The following is an 18,407-nucleotide window of genomic DNA, read 5'->3' as shown; positions in this document are numbered from 1 at the left end:
TGAATGGTGATTATGACGATAATGCAATGATGAAAATAATGATTACGACGATGGTGGTGATGATGACGATAATGAAGATGATGACACTCCCTCTAAACTAGGGAGTTACTCATAATGAGACAAAAAAGTACTCTCAAGTTGAAATATTCATATAAGAAGGGATCTAGATTGATAAGCATCAACGATGATTTACATCATCATATCCAACATTGTCAAAATAGCAGGGCCTTGACTAACAAGTTATATATCTCCATTAGATCAGAGCACAATGTTGGGAGGAATAAATTTGGACACCACTGCCTCTCTAGGCACTTACCCCACCAAGATGTTCACTAGGTATGTCCTCACATGATCATTTCCTAATCCACTGTCATAATATTTGACACGAGGAAATGTCTATTCTCATGACTATTCTTATCTTGGATTAATGTACTTGAATTATGGTGGTTAGTCCTAATCAAAGTACAAATTCTCAAAGAATATTGGTCCCATATGTTTATCCAATCCACCATTCTCCCTAATGGTGTCTTTACTAGGATTACGACTATTAGTCCTAGCCATAGTCCATGCCACATGGATAATATGGTGTCCACCCTCACTCCCTCTCAACCAGGGAGGAGACATCCATAAGCATAAGATTTTCTCAAGAATACCCATCATTTTCATAGAGAATAACATCATTAATTTGTTTTCATCGTATGATGCTTTTATGGTTAAGAATTTATAGAGTTGTGGAAAAATATTTTCCCTTTTGTCATTTGTGATGAAAGAAAATAAAAAAGTGAAAGCCAAAATCATTAAAGATACACTGTAATGATTTATCTCAGTCTAAACTCTAAGGTTGAAGTGAAAATTCATGTAAATGTTATATCTCTGAGTTGTGCCAAACCTATGAAAACCTTATTCCCTAAGTCCTATATGTAAGAAAAAGAAAAAGAAATAAAAATAAGGCCCATTGAATGGTAACTCATGTATTGACTCCCTCTTTGGAAAATGTATGAATATATACACTCCTAGTCACACTTGATCACATGTTTGCGATGATTAAATCATGAAGTCCTCTTTTCCCCTTGCATTTTCAATTCATCATTTAAGCACCTAATTGAGGATCTAGGGAATGTTTGTTGCCCAAGGATTTCATGTATACACTTGGTTTACTTATGTCACACTACGGTCAATTTATGTGACAGAGTGAAATATTTAAGTTTGTGGAGTTATTAGAACAATGTATTAAGTTAGTCATCACACACACATGTATTACATCTCATTGATCCACATGTGTGGGTTGGATAATCATTGCTTGATAAATTTAATGGAGACTACTTTAGGGCTTTGATGGTATAGCTTACAAAATCTCTTGTTAAACATTGTGATTCATCCTTTCTTTTCCTTGAGACACTTGATAATATTTAAGTCACTCCTAATAATCCATGGATATGGGGAGTATAAATTACTCGTGATGGACATAGAATTGAGAAATAGAGGTTTTCCATTTGCGATATTGGACCAATAGACATGGGATACATGGTAGTAGTCCTTGATGTCAATTAACTAAGATTGTATTGTCATAATGTGAAAAGAGGTAAACATATTATTAACCTTGATTTCCTGATCATTCCAAATAATATCCATTCCACCCAAGTATCTCTAGGCATCAATCACTACTACTTTGCAATTCCTCCCCCATTTCATAATTATATTAGGTAGAACCTCAATTAATATTTTTGTTTCTTATATCAACATTATTGATGGGTGCTTTGTGTACCATTGTTCTTTTAGGAGTCTTTGTTTTCCTTTACTATTGAGGACCCTCATGTTCCATGCGACTATTTTCATGGATAATTCACACAAAAAGGAAGTATAATGTGACTAAAAAATACATGTTTCAATATTTAATTGCTTGGACAATGGCTCTTCATGAATCCATTATTTCCTTAACCTGAGACCAAATGGTGAACTTGATGGCATTAAGGGAAATTGACCAATGAAAATCTCAAAAAGAGGTGACTTTTGACTTTATCGCATACAAGTTAATATAGTAAAAAAAATATCCATAAAAATTTCATCAATCAATGAATCATTAAAAAAAAATATCCAAAACAATTTCATAAAGCGATGAATCATTTCATTATAAAATACAATCTATAAACCTTTTGAGAACTTTTTGCTAAACCATGCTCAAAATCAACATATTTAATATTAATATTTAACAATAATATGGACAATAACACATTTTCAGAAATTAAATAACATGTTATGAATCCTAAGAAATGTCACTAACATGAAATTAAAAAGCATGCAATTAATGGGAGTGACCACTCATGGCCACCATAAGACAATTAATCTATTAAGACCAAGATTAATGAGGACAAAGATCTATAAAGGACAAAGGAAAACCTATTTTAACTTTATTTTTTTATTAGGTGCAAGTTGAACATCTCAAGTTATAATGAAGAGTAGAATTAATTTTATTGCATGAAGAAAACCCAACCACATTCTATAACTTACCGAGGAAGAGATGTATAATATGCATCTCAACGACACAACACATGGCATTAAGTTACTTTTCTATATATAATTTAAACTTCTAACATAAAATCACAAATTTAACATGAATGGAATGTTGAAAATCCATTTTTATAAAGACAAAATATATTTTTTTTATAAAAACAAAATATGTTTTTTTATATAAAAAAATACCAACAACTAAATGTTTTTTTTAGAAAATAATATTTTTTTTATACTAAAACTAAACATATATTGAAAAAAACTAAAACAAAAGCAAAATTTTTTTAATTTAAAATAATTTTTAGAATTTTTTTAAACACTTCCCTCCTTTCTAAGAAGCAAAAATAATAGTAGGAATAAGGACGGACCAAAAATCTTCCTTTCCGTGGTAAGTGTTTCCGACCATTCATTCCACTCATTCGAGTTATTTCATAAAATAGAGATAAGTGTTATTTCACACTCTTTTGGAAAAGCTTATTGAGCTTCACATGTGATATATCTATTCCTTGATGGAGTCCTTGATATATTGATCAAGTTTTGATTTCTTGAAGATTAATTAGAGCAAAGAAAACATCAATACTCTTAATTCCAAGTTCAATGCCTCTGATGGCGGACACGAGGAAAGGGGGAGGTTGCTATCATGGTCGTAACTCCAAGTTCATTGTCTCTGATGGTGGACGAGGCAAGGGAGGGGGTTGCAGTCATGGTCATGGAGTTTTCTCTTTTGCATTATATTTAGGGAGTTCAAAGCAATTTGAATGGAATCATTGTCGTCACTAGGTATAATGGATTAAGTGTGATAATGGATAAAATGAAGTAATTATTTGTGATCATTTGTTCGTGAACGAATATTAGGCTCCATTTTATCATAGAGAAGAGCACATGTATTAAAAAATACGCAATATTTGATGTGACATTCATATTGTATGTGACTTATTTTTCATTAAAAACAATTTACTTTTTTCATGTGACATTCTTTTTTTGTTAAAATTTCTTCTATTTCTAATCTAAATTACAATTGTAATTTGAAATAAAGCTTCCAGTAAGTCTTAATTTACCAATCGTGGATGGACATCATAAGAAATGTTCACAATATAATATGAAGAACAAATGGGTACCTACTTCATATGCATTAATAACTGCTTCTATTACTTAATGTGAATTACAAGTGTAATCTTAGTTGGATCTCCAATATATATTAAACAATATTTTCATTTTATTTTTTAGTATTATTAAATGTTATTATGTCCTACCTCATTTTATGGTTAGCATTGTAATAAAAATATGCATTGTGCTATAGAATTATTACTAACATGTAATATTGATATTTTTTTTGATTTTTTGATTTATTTATTTATTTATTTATTTTTTATTTTTTATTTTTTTTCAGAATGCTACAGGTAATGACCATGAAGATGATGATACAGACTATGCTTAGATTACATGATATATCATAGATGATGATGATGCGGATGGTGATGGCATTGGTGATGATTATGTGGATGATATTATCCAGATGGTTAGGATGATAATCATGGAAATGATCATGAAGATGATCTTGACTATGATTTTCATGGTACTAGCTAGCTATTCGTTATTTTTTATATTTATTTGGGATGCCTTAATATAGTAATCATACATTTGAATTTTAGTTGATTCAAATAATGATGATGATCTTGTTCTCTCTGCCATCTAGTTTTTTCCATGTTCTCCATTTTTTTGAATTGTGAGCATGCTCCCAAAAGTCCTTTACTTTCACTAATCCTTGGTTGTCTGTCTCCTATTTGACGCCCAAAAATTTCTCTCTCAAAAGAGTTATTTCTTGTTGCCATTTTTCCTCCCAGAATAGTACCAGATCTCCATCTCTGATTTCCCATAAACTGTTTTTTTGAACAACCTCTTTGTTTTCCCAGGCCTTGTTCCATATGGGAGAGCCCTTTATGTTTCTAGACATTCTTATGATATCATGAGAAAGCCAGGCATTGGCATATTTTTCCTTCCAGATGCTTGCCCATTGAGCCTTAGGATCCTTAACCCACCTCCACCAAAGTCTGGCCCCTAGAACCTTACTTAGAATCTCTATATCATCTAATCCTAGGCCTCCTTGGTTCTTGGGTTTACAAATCTTTTCCCATGAGACTAAAGCCCATTTTTTCTTTGTTTCCTCTTTTCCCTAGAGAAAATTTCTTTGGATGTTTGTAAATTGTTGTAAAACTCCTTTTGGAGCTGGGAGAGCTGAGAACATGAAGATAGGGATAGCTTGGAGCACTGCCTTTGTGAGAACCAGTCTACCAGCTAGATTTAGAGACCTGTTTGCCCATTTTCTGACCTTATCTTGCATCTTAATGATTAACGATTCCCATATGCTTTTAAGCATAGGTTTAGCCATTAGAGGAACTCCCAAATACTTAGAGGGGAGAGGGTTTCTTTGAAATCCAAGGATTCTGGAGACATTTCTCTGGATGGCTATATGGGTATTAAAGAAAAATATTTTTGATTTGGAAAGATTAACTTCCATACCTGATGCCAAAGCAAATTCCTTCAAAATCTGTTTGTATGCTAGCACTTCCTTGACCGTGGGAATTCCTTGTAGCATGGTATCATCTACAAACTGTTGATGAGTCAGAACTTGACCATTCTCTGAATGTTGGAGTCCATGAATTTTTCCAGTTGCTCTAACATGCTTAATGGATCACCCCAACCCTTCCATCATGAGGATGAAGAGAAAAGGAGAGAGTGGATCTCCATGTCTGAGTCCTCTAGAAGGAAGAAAAATTTCATAGGGAGAGCCATTAATTAAAATTGAAAAGCTGGAGGAAGTCACCAGGGCCATGACCCATCTGATCCAATTATGATCAAAACCAAACGTTGCAAGCACTTTCTTGATATATGTCCAATTCACTTTATCATATGCTTTGGCTATGTCCAATTGCATGATCATACCCGATTTCCTTTCACTAGTTAATGAGTGGACCACCTCATGAGCTTGTATGATGTTATATAGAATTTGTCTGCCTTCCACATAACCTGATTGTTCCCCTGAAACAAGCGAAGGCAGCAAAGGTTTGAGTCTGTTGGACACAACCTTGGATATTATCTTATAAACTACATTGCATAAAGCAACAGGTCTATACCTCTCTGGAGTTTGGGCATTATCCTGCTTTGGAATTAGAGAGATAAAGGAGGTATTGAGAGCTTTCAAAATAGTTCTGTTCATCCTAGAGTTTTCCACTACCCTTATGATATCTTCTTTGACAATATTCCAACAAGCTTTGAAGAAATCTACATTGAATCCATCCGGACTTGGAGCCTTACCATTTTGTATTTCCTTGAGGACCTCACTGACCTCCTTTTCGGTTATAGGTCTGTTGAGATTACAGTTATCCTCTCTGGATACCAACTTGGGGATATGCTTAATGAGGTCCTTGATGAAAGGAACCCTATCTAAAGTGTTTTCTTGAGCAATACCTCGAAAGTGCTTAACTAACACTGCTTCTATCTCCTCATGAGATTGATGTATCTGCCCAACCGCATCCTTGATCGAAGAGATCCTGTTGTGAGTCCTATTTGCTATTGTGGATTTATGGAAAAATTTAGTATTTCACTCTCCTTCTTTTAGCCATTGAACTCTTGATTTTTGTTTCCAAAAAATTTCCTCTTGATTGCACAGCTTTTCCCATTCTTGGTGATGTTTCTCTACTTGGTCATTTTTGTCCTTATCAAAGCCTTCCTTGATCAAAGCTTGGTTGAGCTCCATAATTTTATTTTCCACAACTTTCTTTCCTGCAAAAATATTACCAAATTCATTCTTGTTCCAGGCTTTAAGCTTCAGCTTGATGTGCTTTAATCTTTTGTGAAGCAGGAACATTGTTGATCCTTGAATTTGAAAATCCTCTTCCCACCATTCTTCAATGTTGTTGAAGAATTCTGGGTGAGAAAGCCACATATTTTCAAATCTGAAAGGTCTATTTCTTGGGGTACCTATGCCCTTGATTTCCATTTGAACTGGCCAATGATCTGAACCTCCAAAGGGAAGAATTCCTGCTATTATTTCCTTGTCAAGAAGCATAAGATCCTCAGAGATCATGAATCTATCTAACTTGGAGGCTACCTGTGAGTCCCCTCCTCTTTTATTGTTCCATGTACAAAGGCCATTGTTTGTCTCAATATCAACAAGCTTCATGCTTTCTCAAAATATTTGGAAGGCTAAGTAACATTTATTTAGAGCTCTTGTACCCTCGTTTTTCTCCGAGAGAGATCTAATCATATTGAAGTCTCCTCCTAGGACCCAAGGTAGTCCTGCATGTCTGACTCGTAGATCCACCAAGGAATCTATGAACCTGATTTTGTCATCTAACCTTTGAGGGCCATAAACATTCGTAACTAGATAAGTGTCCCTGTCTCCTACTGGCTGTATAACAACTGATAAATAATTCCTTGATGCCTCCGCATCAATTATTCCAATTTTTTGGGGATTCCAGAGAGTGAGGATACCCCCTGCTGTATTTTCTGCTTTAACTTCTAGAAACTCAAATCTACTGAGCCATTTACTATGGATTTTCCTTAATTTCTGAATGGAGCATTTTGTCTCTTGGACAAAAATTATATCCAGAGCTTCCTGTTTCATTCTATTATTCATCATTCTCTATTTTCTCTTGCTACCAAGACCTCTAATATTCCAAGTTGTGAACTTCATAATTAAAGATTGGTAAAAGAGTAATTGATTAGGTCTTTCATCTTACCTGAGTCTAGCATAAGATTTCCACATTCCATTATTATCTCATTTTGTTTTTTCCTGCCTCTTTTTTTCCCTATATTTCTCGGTGCTAACCCCAAAGTCATTTTTACTGCTTTCACCCCTTCGTTTCTCTGTCTTTCAATGTTGTTTACTCCCTCCAAACCCTTTGCCTGGGTTTTCCATAAGAATAACTGCTGTATTCGATTGAGCTCTTCTTGTGGTAGTGATTCTACCCCTCCAGTTTTTCCCTAAGCCAAGAACCTTTCTAGATCCAGGTTTTCCCTGTCAAGAATCTCCTGTAGCTCATTGTCTTCCATATCCATTTCACTCTGGATCATTTCCTGATCCATTTCTAGCTCTGATTCATTTAGCATGATCCCCTTCTGTTTTTTTTTTCCTGTGTTTGATCTCTTTCTTTTTCCTTTTCCTTCTTCTCGTAATCTTCATTCATTGCTTGATCTTCTACTGATATTTCTTCATCCTCTTCAAGAACTTGGGACTGGTTCTGACTAACCTTTGTCCTTCAGATTGGTGTTGCTTTGGCCCTTTTTTGACGCTTTTCCCTTTATGAACTACTTTGTGAAATCTATCTGTATCTTTCATTATGTTTATTTTGTTTTTGTTCTCTGCTTTACTAAGGGGGCAGTCTCTTGGAAGGTGCACATGTTCATGGCATCTGCGACATCTAAATGGAATATGTTCGTAGTTGACTATTTGCACCCATTCCTCATCAAAAACCTCCAAGATAACTTCATCCAGAAGAGCTCCAGATAGGTCCATCTCCACACAGATCCTAGCAAAAGAGGTGTATTTTCCCCTCCTTGTGGCTTCAGAGGCTTTGATAAACCATCCTAGTTTATTGCCTATGGCTGCAAGGGATTCAATTTGCCAATAGTCAAGAGGTAGAGAATAGAGTCTTACCCAAACTGGAACTGAAGTAAAAGTTTCCCGCTCTGGAACGAAGTTCATCATCCATGGCCACATATAGAGCCCTGCTGCTGCATAGAAGTAGGGCTCGCCTTCAAACACTCTGTCTTTATCTTCAATGTTAGTGAACACCACAGTAAAGAATCCTTTGGACCCCAGATGTAGATCAATGCTTCCTTTGGGTTTCCAGTGGTATCTTATCCATGTTTGTAAAGATTTTTCAGTGGGCCATAGCCCCATGAATTTTCATATGATTGCATAAGTCTGCATGTGATCTTTGTGCTCCTACAACACTGGATCATTTAAAACTACTCTAGGAGTAATTTTAGCTCTGGGTTTACACTGACCCTTCTGATTTTTGTCTTTTGTTCCCTGTATTTTGTCATTTTCTTCCTTGTATTTTGTGCCATCCTTCTCCTTCGGTTTGGTAATTTCTGATTCCTCCTCCTTGTTTTTTCTTCCTTCCTCCGCATCACCTCCTCCTTTTTCCAGAGGCTTCTTACCCTTGTTGGCCACCGCTTCCTTGTAGGAGGGAGTGGAGCTCCTTCCTCTACGCCGATCCATGGAGAGAAACCTGCAGCAGAAGACTGTAACCCTAGTCGCCTTCGCTACCCGCGTTGATTGGTTTTCTCCACAAGAAATGTTCCTTTCACTACATAGCCATAATAGAAAATAAAACACTGAAGGGGAAGGCCTCTGAAATACAATTTCTTAAATGTTTTCCTTCAAATACATTTTTTGGGCATTGTGAAGCCAAAATTTTGTTGAGTCAAAGTCAAAGTCATTTTTGTAAGGGACCCTTCTTGGGCTTCTTAAGGTAAAGAAAGGAAACATATTTCTATGTCTAAATATCTCCTCCATTAAATTAGTTCCTTCTCGTAAAAGGATTACCATTTATCCTTCAAAGTTGGCCTCCAAATATAGGATAACAAGTTGGCCTTCATTACAAGCCTACAAGTTGGGTTCAAGTCAAATTGTTCATGTCAACTCAAATGCATAGTGAACAATAAGTATAAATAGCCTACTATTTCACCATTTCAAGGAGAGAAGTGAAGAATTCATTCAAGAAGTAAGAGAAACTATTAGAGGACCAAGAAATGGAATGGAAGCAAAGAATCTTATAAGACTATTATAGAGAGGAAGCCGGAAATGTGAATTACAGAAACAATTATAGGGACGCTGAAGTTCCTTGTTGTAGAGATGATTACAGAAAGGGTTGTGATGATGAAAATTTAAGTATAGATGAGTGTAATGTACATTATGGGATGGATGAATTGTCCTTCGCACATTTCCCATCAATTATTATAACCTTGAATGGGCTAGCACTAGTCTGTCATCACCATCTCAAAATGTCTGGACAAAAGAAAATTTACCATGTCTATAATCATAACTTCACATTGTCTCATAGATGACACCTTCTACATATTATATGCATGAATTTTTGGCACACCATACCCTCTACCTATCCTATGATTGACTATGAGAATAGGTGAACAAAGTACAATTTATAAGTAGGGGATCTTGTCAACAAAGCTCTGTTAATTGTCCTTTATTCATTTATTGCCACAATCAATCATAGGATAGGTAGAGGGGATGACCTTCCATAAATTCATGCATATAATCTGCAGAAAGGGTCATCCATGAGATAGTGTGAAGTGATGATGACAAACATGATAAATTTTCATTTGTTGGGTCATTTTGAGATGATGATGATAGACCAATTCTAGTCCATTCAAGGTCATTATAATCTTTGACGGGAAATTTGGGGATGATGATTCATACGTCGCACCATGGAAATTACACACATATGTACTAAAATTGTCATCATAATCACAAATTGCTATGATTAGGAATTGAAGCAGGAGTAGCTAGCACCTAAATTAGGAGTGTGGTAGTGTATGGTGGAGTGGGATAGGTATACAAATTAGTAGATGGTTGACTTATCATGGGCACAGATTGTGTAAAGGCTTAGTTTAACATGATAATTTTATTATAGGCTCTTGGTGTTTGTAACATAGTTAATTTAATTATACCACAAATTTATTAATTATACGGTATTCTACACTCTCCTTGTATAACAAAAAATATGTTTACACAATATGAATCAAAATCGTTCTAATTTTTTGCAATGGAAAAATCAAAACTTTTTTATTAAGATAGTCTAAAGTACCTCACAGTGAAAAATGTGGTACTTAAAAGAGTGAACTCTAAATAAATAAGTTCAGTCATTTTTTATCATCTTTCTTTCTGCTTTTTAACATGTAATTAGCTAGGATGTGTTGATCTTGGCCCCCTTCAGCTGTTGTGGTCTTTGGTGTAACATGTCTTGTTGTTGACCTAGTCAAATGACTATGCTACAGCAAGTGGGGCTGAGCATCAACTGCAATAAGAAAAAAATGTTAAATTAATATTTTATAATTATTATTATTACAAATGTTTTATTAATAAAAATAGTAGTATAGTTTTATTTACCTACTTCGATTGTGGGGGGGAAGTAGAATACTTTCGGATGTGGACATTGTTGGGTGCCAAAACTGCAATTCAATTTATGAACGCTTAATTGTCAAGCCAAGGCTACGTAAGCTTTGAGGCGTAGAACATGTAATTCCAAATATTCTGGGTTCACTCCGTAAGTCCCAGTTCTATCCCTACAATTAAATCACCCAAGTTTTGAAAGAAACTTTTAAAGGAAGCCTTTTAATTATTTCACTGCACTTGCTAACATGTTGACACCACACCACTCCTGAAATTGGTCTCTGATTCATAAAATAACAATCAGAGACTTCTCAAAAATACTTCAGAAATAAATGAACTCAGAATTCATGCGACTCAATTAACTCGAAACAAATCAATGACAAAACTTAATTTTTTTTCGAAATAGATCTATTCTTGCACTCGATTCCTGTACTAAGAAAACATAGCAACTCTACTCCTGTACTAAAATAACCTTATTCCTACACTTGACAAATTTCTATTTCTTAATCAACAAGAATATTATGCTATCAAACCTAAAATCAAATGGTGCAAGAAGGAATATTTCACTCAAATCAAGACCACAATTCCCAAATCATCACATTCCTCTTCAAGGTATAAACTTCGAAATCAAATGGAAATTTTATCAAACCACAACGTGAATATTGAACTCATGTGCTTGAGTAAAGAAATCACCTTATAAGTACGTTCTCCTTATACCCCATTCTGAACTATTTAATATTGTATCCCAAATAAACTTCTGTGTTTGCAAACAAAATCATTTCAAAAATAAAGATTCAACTATGATCTTTGAATAAGAATGATATTTTGTTCCAATACTAAAAAACCTAAGTAGAAAAATAAACATCAGGACCAGGAACATTATATAGATCTAAAAATTCCCAAAGAAAAAAAGGTATCCTTGTGCAGTTACAATACACATTTATCAGAATGGGGCTTCGTCCTTGCTTACTACAAATGAATAATTTTTAAATATATCTATGCTTATCATCAAGCGATGTCAATATTAAACAGACAAAACTCTACAAACCCTTGTTCCAAACTGAAAGGTGATTTAAGAAAGAACTTTCGAGACTTCAATTCTTGTTGTGATTTATAGTGAACATAACAAAATGTGTTCATTGTAAAGAAAAACAGACTTTAGCACACAAAATATCAGATCTGAGAACACTGTTACTTTGTTCAAAAGAAAAGAAATACACAAGGATATATTCAGTCACATGCACACATCATTTATAAGAAACCTTCACACCAATCAAGAATCACTCCCTGCACCTATTACACAATACAATAGTAATGGGAGAATGAGCTGGGTTGGCAGGGCCCTAGCCAACCATCTCATTTCCCTTTTTAAGGAAAATTATTAATCTATGAGAGCAGGGTTAACATCATAGGTAAAAGACAAAATAGATGCATGAGCATGGAATTTTCCCTCTTTTATTAAAATGATAAAAGTGTCTGCTCAGTACATGATGTATAGCAATAGATCCAACTCCTAGAGGGATTATGGCAATACAAGTTCTCAAAATACAAAATAATTTTTTTTCCCACAGTATCGCCACCTTACATTCTGATTGAACTTCAATTTATACAAATTACATTAGATATTAGCCGTTTCAAGGAAAACAATAATAAGTATTCTGAATTGAATGCATGCCTTTTCCTCTGACATCTAAGATGGACTCTAAGTTAAGCTTCTCAAATCAACAGTAGTCCATATTTGGTGCAAGAATCAAAGTGTGTGCTGGAATATCAGGATCCTATAAAACAACCACTTTTGACTTCGAATTAGTGATCATGCATTGCCAAGCCATAAGTTAATGTAAGAGATAATTTACATAGAAAAACATAGACCTATTTAACCTTTTAATTAAGATAATCATACATATCCATTTTCCCAAAAATCCATTAAGAGAAAACAAAAATACTTGCAGAGAGGCTTTATTTAGGTTGTAAAACAAAGGCTAGGGTAGAGTAATTTGGGTAAAAATTAAGACAATTAAAAAAACCAACATTTCCCCAACCTCATCCTATTCTGTGTCCTCACACAACCACTAACCTCTACAAAAAACAAAAAGCGAAAATCCTTCCTTCTCATTTCTAAATTTGAATCTTAATTCATGAACCTTCTGCTTTAATGTTGTAGATCTGATATGAAAATATAAGACAATACAAATATACCCATGAAATAACCGGATAGAAATAAGTAGAAATTTTTCTTTATTGATCAAACCCTTAAGGTAGGGAAACACCATACTTTCACTCCTTAAGGAAGGAGAACACTCCACAAGCCATATGCCTGTTCATACAATAATCCTTGACATCTCTCAATGGGGAGTCTCTAGCCTCTATATAGGCCTCATACATACAATACCATGGGTCATTACCATGGTTCCCTCAATACCATCTATCTAATACCATGGGGTTATTACATTATTGTTAACTATTTGTGGTCCCTTACATGATATGGGTTAACCACCTTATTTATTACTATGGCTCATCCCATTATTTCATTATTCCCTTCGGTACCTCCCTTTGTACCCCATATTATCCCCCCTAGGTATACTACATTCCACCCCCCTTAACATGTTTCGTCCCCGAAACATGGGAAGAACATAAATAATAAGATCTACTCAAAAGAGTAGTCCACTGGTACCATGCATGTGCATCTAGCCATCCCAGAGAAAGGTGAACCCTCAATCTAGCTAGTGTCTTGCTCGCTTGAGATGGAAGTTGACCCTAGCAACTCTTCTGTGTTTATGTGTAGTAGGTGGATCTTCGCTTCTCTCTATCTGTCATGCGGGGGTCGTTGTCCTTGTGGCTAATTCATTGCCATCTTGTTGGCTGTTTTATTACGGGGTGATGTGGGTGGTGATATGCTGAAGTGTTAACCAACAATGTAGCTTTCTTTAATTCACCACCTAATGGAGCCTGATGGGTATCTGGTACCTGTTGTGGTGCCTGCTGTTGTTTCTTATCTTCCAATATTACTTCAACCACTGAGTCCTCATCTGATGTAACATTGTCTGCTTCAGCCTCTACTTGTTTTTCTGGTACCTGGTTTGATGTTTGTGTTTGGTTATCGACCATCAATGGCTCATCATCTGATATGTCAGTCCCTGGAATATCTTCTGCTTCAGCCTCCGTGGACTCTACTTATTTATTGATGGAAATATCCTGTAATGTAATTTTCCTTTTTATACTAGAGCTTTAGGAATTTCTTCTACACATTAATATTGATAGTACCCACGGATTCCATCCAAGGATATCCCAAAACAACATCCATGTTATCCATATCTGAAGTATAAAAATCACTATGCAACAAATACTTATCCATAGAAAGATTCAAATCCTTATAAACTGGATGTTCAACCTGTGTGTTTTCAATGTGTTTTGCTGGAACTTGCAACTTTTTTTCCAAATTAACATTGATAAAATTATGCTTGCAGCTAGGATTTATAGACACTATCATCTTCTCCTTCTGAATCAATCCATGAACCTGCAATAAGGAGATACCGATAGGAAATAACCCCACGTGTTTCTCATTATCTTGTTTTCTAGCATGAGACCATTTGTCCAAAATGAGTTTTTCAAATTCTTCATCTGAAAGTTTGGTCAACTGCTTGCTGTCAAGTGAGTACCACCATCTGGCAGCCTCATCTTGGAAACCAAGTGGTAATAAAACCTTCCAAGGTTTCCCATATGTGAACTTTTTTCTCTGTATGAATTCTTCAATAGTAGGGCTATCATCTTTTCCTATAAAAAACATCTTGCTAGATGGCATGAAAAAAAAAATCACTTGGCGAAAATTTAAAATGGTTGCAGTTTAGTCAATATTGCTCAGAATCTTTATTATGACCTATTTTTGGAAATAAAACAACCATTTTGCATCTTCCCATGTAGTAGAATTCCCGATCTAGGCACTAGAATTTCTGATTTGCACGAAAACTGTCCTGCCGTCACAAAACATTTCTGAAAAAAGCGCTGATTTTAAATCAGCCATATCTCCCTCATCTGGACTCCAATTCGACTGATTTTTTTTTGAACTTGGGTATTTTTTCACAAAAAATCCATATCTGCAATTATATTCTGTAGATTTTGCACCAGAATGTACAGATCCACTCTGCAAACTCACCACCCTGAAAAATGTTTGTAACCCAACTGATTTTTAAATCAACAATATCTCCCTCATCCTGACTCCGATTCGGCTGATTTTTTTTCTTTCAAATTGATTATTTTTTCACCAAAATCTCAAATATCCAATTAGATTATATATATTTTGCACAAAAATGTACATATCTGATATGCAAACTTGTTGCCCCAAAAAATTCCTGCAAAAATAAAAAATATTCTCCACTTTGCCCAAGAAAGTGCTCTGATACCACTTGTTATAGATCTGATATGAGAATATAAGACAATGCAAATGAACCCAAGAAATAACAAAATCTGAATATAGATAGAAATGCTTCTTTTTATTAATCAAACCCTTAAGGTAGGGCAACACCATACATTCACTCCTTAAGGAAGGAGAACACTCCACAAGCCATATGCATGTTCTTACAATAATCCTTGACATCTCTCAATGGGGAGTCTCTAGCCTCTATATAGGCCTCATACATTCAATACCATGGGTCATTACCATGGTTCTCTCAATACCATCTATATAATACCATGGGCTTATTACATTATTGTTAAATACTTGTGGTCCGTTACATGATACGGGTTAACCACCTTATTTGTTACTATGGCCCATCCATTATTACATTATTCCCTTGTGTACTTCCCTTTGTACCCGATATTATCCCCCCTAGGTATACTACATTTAACCTTCATCACTCAAGCCCTTTCATACTCTTTGCCAACTTCTTAGCATGAAATCTTAAGTGGTCCATGTGGAACCTCCACTTCTTCATCTGTCTCTTCGATTCAAATATTTTTTCCAACGACTCTTCATTCCTAGTCTTTAACACCATGTTTTGATCTTCTATTCACATGTTCAAAACTTCAATCTCATAAACCTGCTATTTAGATTTTTGAATCTTATTCACTTTCCTCTCCAGGTCAGAGTCCTTTAATTCCTCCTTTCCTTTTTCCTCTTCTTGCATCTTCGCTTCTTCTATCACAAATGTAAGAGGAAAATCATCCTCATGCTTTTCCTCCTTCTTATGCTCCTGAGGTTCTGTTAGGCACGACCCAAATTGGTCTAGTTTTGGTCAAAGACTCCGTCTTTTGAGGTGCGGAGCATGTGGAGTCAACAAAGTTCTATTCACTGTGTGATGTCTAGGGGTTTTAGGGTGGGTCAAACCCCCTTATTTTATAATGGGTATCAAGGTTTTAGCTCATTGTTTTGTCGAACCCATAGTATGTGGACCATGGTTTTGTGGTTTTGCAACATATATAAGGAGATGTAATGCTTTGTCGAAAGATATGACACATAGATGAATTGATCATGCTTTCTGGCTTTAATTTGTATTTTGGGATTTTAAGAAAGGCTCTGCAGTTGAGTTCGCGGAGGCCTTGGATGATTCTGCAGCTGAGTGCACAGACCACCTACAACTAGGTGCCTAGGTCAAAGAAATTATATGTATTGGAAGATCTATATTAATAAAGAAGAAGAAGTTTTGGGAAACCTTGTGTATCTGTATTGATAATCCACGTTCATATGTATTGATATGCATGTGTTTTACATATTTATGCAAAAGAATACATGTATATTGTTCTTTGATATGTTTATGAAATAAGCATAAATATGTGAAGTAAAGAATAAGCACGAAATCTTTTAGGTATGCGAAGTGGTAGATCCGTGTTGAATATAAGAAAGCACACGGGTTCCACAACACGATATCCCTCTAGCTACAGAAACCTAGTTCTGCAACCTCCCATAACCACTTTGGGTGAGACTATGATTTGCTTGTAGGTCATTGCCGAAAGGGCTAGTGGTTGAGGGTTTGGTTGGTGCACAATACACTTTGAACCTGGGTCCAAACCCCTTGAGCCAACAAATGGTTCCATTTTTGGGACTAGGATCTGTTTGAGGGATATGTTTTGGCATCCGTCAAAGAATGAAATCTAGGAGTGGTTTGAACAAAAAGAGTGATAATTTTCATTTAAGTAAAATAGATATCCATGATTATCGAATGAAGCCTAGTTGCAGAAGTATCTCTATACAAAAAAACACGAGATATTCTTTGTGAATTTTTCTAATGAACTATATGAATGGGTATCAAAGTTGACTGAGAACAAAACTTGTTTCAAAAATTATAAGCCTACTACGTGGAGCCCTGAATTGATACAACAACTTAGGAATACCAACAACATGATCTCAAGAGCAGTTAATTTTTGGATTGACAGTATATTGGGAGGATTTATTACTAAATTCACAATAGACATGACTGTCTCTTACAAGAAGCTAAGAGAATATTTTTCAAGGGTTCGTGAGATAAGTACGTAAACTCTTTGAAGCTGTGGATTAAAATTATTTTATGTGAAGAAGGCGTACTATGAATGCAGTGAGATTAATTTTTGGACGAAGAGGGAATAAGTCTGAACTAGGACCAGGATCTACGAAAAGTGGGATGTGATATAGAGTAGAGCATAGACCAAAGAAATTTATTGAGACTGACTATAGTACATTTTTAGGTGGGTTTGAGAGTGAAGAAGAAGTAAGTAACCTCACAACCATGCAATATTCCCCCTCCCATCTTGAAGGTGTGGCAAAGTTAGGAGTTGAGAAAAATCAAGACATCTTTGAGATTCCCCATCCATCTACTCCCATTAACCCCCATCCCCCTTCCAATAATTCCCCTACTCCCCCTCTTCCTCCCCCTCCCCCTCCCCCCAACCCCCCAAGAATAAAATTGGTGATAATATTAAGCTTCCTATCTTTAGAGGCCTTGGATCAGAGGATCCTGACTAGTTCTAGTTTGTAGCTGATGCAATATGGAAAGCAAGGCATATCGCTGAAGAAGATGTAAAGAAGATGGAACTCATCACGACACTGCGAGAAAGAGCGTTGACATGGTACATGGAGTATTATGTGACTAATCAGGATACTTTGTTGGATGATATTAAGAAAGCATTGGTATCAAAATTCATGAAGCCGAAATAGAATCACAGTTCATTACAGTGTTGAAGGAAATCAAACAGGCGACTTTTGACTCTGCGTGGGAGTTGGATCAACTATTCAAGGTGTTAATGGGAAAAGTAATATTTTTAACGTACCCCTAGAACATCATAAAGAATGGTTTATATCTACACTGATGCCACATATTAGGTTACCCTTGACGCAACAATAAATAGTGACTTAAGATGAGGCATTGGAGATTGAAATGAAGCTAGAAGCCTCGCTGATCAGAGATAATCACACAGGAGTACAACAAATTCAGAGTCAACTAGCAAATTTGACCTTGGAATTGCAAGATCTTAAGAAAGGTAAAGAAACCAGATCAGAAGTATGGCGTACAAAATGAAAAGAGGAGGGACAATATAAGGATTAATTCCCTGTGTTTACATATTATTTGGAAAGTGGAGCACTTAATACAGTAAACCCAGGATCAAGTTTGTGGTGTGAGATTTTCAGAACTAGAGGCCAACATCACTCTAGAGTTTTCTATTTATTAAAGAACTATGTGTGAAGCCCAAAGCAGCTATTTTGAAACTTTTGTAAGTCAGTGGGCCATGATGAGAGAAATTGTTAAAGTTATGACTTGATGATGGAGCGCATTACTGATGCCTATAAACT

The sequence above is a fragment of the Pinus tabuliformis genome, chromosome J (genome assembly GCF_031772625.1).
Source record: "Pinus tabuliformis cultivar Carrire ecotype Pingquan chromosome J, CPIR1, whole genome shotgun sequence".
NCBI lineage: Eukaryota > Viridiplantae > Streptophyta > Pinopsida > Pinales > Pinaceae > Pinus > Pinus tabuliformis.
Note: the sequence above shows the minus strand (reverse complement) of the source record.